We start from the raw sequence: 5,223 nt of genomic DNA on the forward strand, positions 1-5,223 counted from the left end.
TTACTTTCTGTTACATTTCAGTTGGACAGTGCAAGCAGGTTGGTGCCTTTTCTGCTCCTAGTTAATTTAACTGTACCATTCCTATGCCCAAGAACAGGAAAGAAAACTACATGGTCTTTCAATTTCTTAAAAAAAATAATCAAACACATAAACCCCCAAAACAAAAAGCAGCAAAACCAAATGGTCCTTGTCTCTAGCCCCAAACTAGTGACATTAATTCTCTATGTCCTCCTTGTTGCTATTCTAAAGTGACAAAAACTGGGGGGTTAAATTATCTCGTGTTGCTCCTTCAAGCAGGGAAATGCTGACATTCAGAAGGAAACCACTCTCTATTTCAAGTAAGTCACAAACTGTATTTTGGCTATTTGGTTAACCAGGATATATCACTCACTTACACTCCTGGGTATTGAAGAGTATTAGAGAATTAAAACAGCATAACAGAGGCTGTGACACTCATTCTTCTCAGACATACTTCTGTACACTGTTCCTCCAGACTATCAAAAAACAGGTAAAAAATAAAATCACAAGTCCAATGATAGATCAGATTTTGACTCTTTCAAGACATTTCTGCAGAGCAATTCTACAAGGTCTATAGTAGAGCCCAGCACAGCCCTACACACATGTAATGTGTAACTCCCTGGTTACTGTACATCCCACAGCAAAGTAAATCTCTACCTGCCGTCCTCTTACCATCACGGTGAGTTGTGCCTGCTAAGACGCAAATTCAGATGGCAGGGAGTTGTGATCGTCCTCCATGACATAGATCTGAGAGTCATCTTCCTTATTGTCTGTCCTGAACTGTTGTGCTACATATTTAGAGCAGCTGTGATGTCCTGAAAGGGGTCTGGGACATGAAGACCATGTCAGGATCACTTAATCTGCCTCACAGAAAGGTTTGAAATCTTAATTAATTAACATTTGGGAAGAGTGCTTTAGCTTTTTGGGCAGCATGCCCCACAGAAACCATCTTATACCAGTCAGGAATCATCTGCCCAAGCAGCCTACAGCTCTCAAAGAGCTTCAGAAGTTTGTGGGAACGTTACACACTTGCTAAAATACTTTTTTTTCCTCCAAATTTTCATAGCTCCAGCCTATGCTGTCCAGAGAAAAGAAGCAGAAATACTGTGGACAGAGTTAGTTATTACAACACCACCACCATTTTAGCCTTGTGGTGTTACCCACCTTTGTTCCTTCCCTCTTTCTTTACATTCAAGTAGAAGAGCAGAGGCGTTGTATTAGAAAAAAATTAGATTCTGTTTTAATTTAGTTAGCACAGGAATGAACCCAGAAGACATGCAATGCTATAGAAACATTATATAGTAGATACCTCACATGTCCAACAAAATGGGTCATCTAATACACATTTTGAAGCAGCTAAGTAACATATTTTTATCATTTTTTTGCGTTACACTGCAGCCAGAGTCTCATGTTAAGAAAACAAGGAAATACTAAAATCTGTGTGGTTTGGTTGAAAAGAGTTTGCAACCTCAGACAAGTGAGCAAAAGTTACGTAAAGGCCCAGGCATAAAGTTCTTCTGAGTAAAGCACACCATCTAGAGGTGGACACCATTTCTGCACATTTCTCTTAGGAAAAACTGCAGACAGATGCGATTAAGCTGCTCACAGAAATGAGGAAAACTCACCTCGATAGAGACAACAAAAATACCTTAATCAGAACTTTTGCATCCTTTGAAATAAATATTTCTGAGGGAGTTTCTAAAAAAGGCACTTCTGTACCACGTCAAATAAGGCTCCTGTTTTCAAAGGCCTTTTGAGAAGAAAACCAGGTTACTGCTCATGTTTCTAACATCCAAAGGTCACAGAAGGAATACTCTCAGGGCTGTGCCTGTATGGACAGCACAAATGCCTCTGCAGATAGACTCTTGCTTTCAGGTTATATATCTGCAAAGATTTATCCAAAGGGGTGCAAATATGACAGGATGGCATATAGGAAATTGATCTTCCTAGGTATCTCTTGCAGAAAAAAACCCATAAACTGTGAACTCCTGCTGCAGTCAGCGAGGACAGTGGAGACACTGCAGGGACTGTGGAAGCAGCAAAGCATCCCCCCTGCTCTGGAAGCAGAGAGAGGGTCCTCAGTTCCAGCCCGCCGAGAAACATTCCCCACCCCACCCCCCTGGTGACATTTTAGCTGGTTTTTGAGGGTTTCCAAGCTTTGTAGAGCCCAGCAAAGGGGATATAGAGAGCTGAAGTCCAGCTTTCCCCAGTATTGGGGAAGTATCTGATATTCATTAAAATAGTAAATGGCTGGTGTTTGCTTTATTATCTCTATTATAAATACAGGGTAGTCATGAAAGCCAAAAGGTGAAGATGGGAAATATTGCACTTCTCACTCCTTCCCCACCCACCATGGGGGAATACTCCTACATTGATCTAATTGCAGGAACTGTCTGTAAACAAACGTGTGTTTTGAAACTCCCACATAAACAGGCATCACAACATCTTGCACAATTTTAATAACCTATGTTTTCTTTGTGTCAGTCTATCTCAAGAATGTCGGAATCGGAACATTTCCCCAGTGACAGCTTCATCCTTTAAACTCCGCAGATGAGAGAGCGTGCAGAACAATCTGTGCTGAAGCAGGATTAAGAGTTACCAGGGTGACACTCTGTAGTTTGCAGGATGCTGACAATGAGCCTCTCAAAAGCATAAGACCTTCACTGGAGCTGAAGAGACCACAGAGACCCAATTTGCCTCTGCTGTCACTGAAGTGGCAATGAAGATTGTCAATTTCCCCTGCCCTTTCCCTCCCCGGATCTTCGCTACTATTGCCTGTGCGTTACAGCTGACTTCCCAGGGGCAGGATGTGGCCCCTGGCGCCAGGGATTTACCTTGGGAAGAGGGATGCTCCATGCCATTTCTTGTCCTGGTTGTGCTGAAGGTCTGCTGCTTCACTTTCTCTTCTGTCAGGCTCTCCTGCAGCCATCTTCAATGGCAGTGACAGCACAAAGTTGTGGCTCCATGGCACTTCTTCCCACAAAGAGAAACAACTGTGGCAGCAAGCACCTCTGTTTTTCATTTGCCCATCATTGGTAGAGCGCACTAAGTTTCTTTCCCTTTGTCTGCAGGTGCAAATTAATTCATTAAAGCCTTCAGGGAGGAGGACTCCAATGACTCGTTTGCATTTCAGGTCTCCACATAACTGCTTTGGTCAGGGGATTCTCAATGGCCTACTGAGTGTTGGAACCATTGACAAAACTTCAAGATCTGTTTCAGAAATGGCTTGCCCAAACTTTGTCCATTTCAGGCATTCCCTGTCCTAGACCACAAATTCCTTGCCCAGCTGCAGGTCCAGGCCCAGGAATTAACTACTGGCTGTTTAGCAGACAACAGCATATACAACTTTGATGGAGAAGTAGATCGCCCAGCCTGGAAAGCTATCCATCATCTAGAGAGAGGTCTATGGTGTTTTTTTCAAGGGAGATAAAAGCAGAAGTTCAGTATCTACTGTGTTTTCAACAATGAAATCATAAAAATTTATGAATACGGTTGCAGCAAAAAAATTAGTCAAATTCTCAGTAAGAAAAGCAAGCAACTGCTGGCTTGACATTTGGCAGGACATCCACAGTGAACCCCAGAAAGCTCGTTTAAACCAGCTGCCCTGCTCCTGCCAATGCAGCAGCATTTCTCTGTACAGTGCGCTCTTTACTTGGGGTTTTTAGGATAACAGTGACATCAGAGGTAAAAAAAGCCTCGTAAACCACAGGATCTTACCTCTTCCTAGAAGCATAGTGGTTTCCCTCATAAAAGAACAGCAGGTGTTGGAGTGTCACCAAGGGACTTGATTTTGACCACAAAGCCAAGAAAAAGCAAGTGTCTTTAGTAAATCTCAGCTACTCAGTGACCTCTGACGGAGCAAATCTGCCAGGGCTAAATTGGCTGACTTTTAGGCCAAAGTCAATGATTTATCTGTGTTGGTTGGGCTCAAATCCTAGAGGCTGTATTGAGATTAGAAGGAAATTTACTCAGCAGAGAGCAAAGAAGCAGTCGAAATTTGGCCTTTCTGACAGCAGGGAGATGTGGTGCTGAGGTGGAAGGCTTTGGGAAAGGTGGGAGAGAGCAGAGAAGGGGGTGCAGTGCCCAGAGCAGATCTGTGCCCTGATCCCAGCTTTGCAAGGCTTGTGCCAAATTCCAGTCCTTTCCCTGTGTGAGCTTTGGTTGGGAGCGGTCCTGAGAAATAAATGCAGAGGTGGGAGCTGTGCTGCCTTATGCGAAGCAGCAAATGTCTGCAAAACTCCCAGTGCTGTGGCACTGCGGGAAATTTAAAAGTCTGTGTGTGTGTCAGAAAGAGGGAGAGAAAGAATGCCTGGGGAGAAGAAAAAGTTTGAAATGAGTCACTCCTCGTCTTTTTGTCTAATTGGGTAGATAGTACGGGGTGGGATGCTCCACTCTCTCCTTGTTGAGCAGCTCGTACATCGCCAGTTTCAGTGCAGTCAATGAGAGGACTTTTCTGGATTTAGCCCATATATGGAGCAAAACAAGGCAGAGGAGAATGGGGCATAGGGATGCGCTGGCTGCAGGCGCTTCTGCCGGGCGGTGAGCCCGGGAGGTGGGATGCTTTTCTGCCGTGCAAAGATTTTATGAGTTGTGATGCAAGCTCAAAACTGGAGGCATTTCGGCATTTCAACATAAAAGTGGTGTTGTAAAAAGGCATTGGACAGTTTATATTAACTTAAGCCCAGCAACTGTACAGTAATAGCAGCCGATGGATCACAAACGCAACAAATACCTCCTGGGGAACAGAATTCCCACAGCGATGTGCTGGAAAAGCGGGCTCAGCGTCAGCTGGTACGGCCCACACCGCGGGACGGGGAACAAGGATGTCGCGAAGGGGCTTCGTGAGAGCGGTGCTGGGCGCTCCCGGAGCAGGGTCTGTTCCCTAGAGCGAGGTCTGTTCCCAAAGAGGGGTTCGCTCCCTAGGCGGGGTTCACTTTCTAAGCGGGGTCTGTTCCCTAAGCGGGGTTCGCTCCCTAGGCGGGGTCTGTTCCCTAAAAGCGGGGTCTGTTCCCCAAAAGCGGGGTCTGTTCCCCAAAAGCGGGGTCTGTTCCCTAGGCGCGACTTTGGCTTCCCCCTCGCAGCAACTTGGCGGGAGGCGCCACGAGCCCGGCAGGGGGCGCCGCAGGGCAGCGGCGCGGGGGCGGGGGCGGGGCAGGGCGCCCCGTGGGGCGGGGCCTGGCGGGGCCGGGCCGGGCCGGCGGCGGT

The sequence above is a fragment of the Aquila chrysaetos genome, chromosome 5 (assembly GCF_900496995.4).
Source record: "Aquila chrysaetos chrysaetos chromosome 5, bAquChr1.4, whole genome shotgun sequence".
In the NCBI taxonomy this organism is placed as follows: Eukaryota; Metazoa; Chordata; class Aves; order Accipitriformes; family Accipitridae; genus Aquila; species Aquila chrysaetos.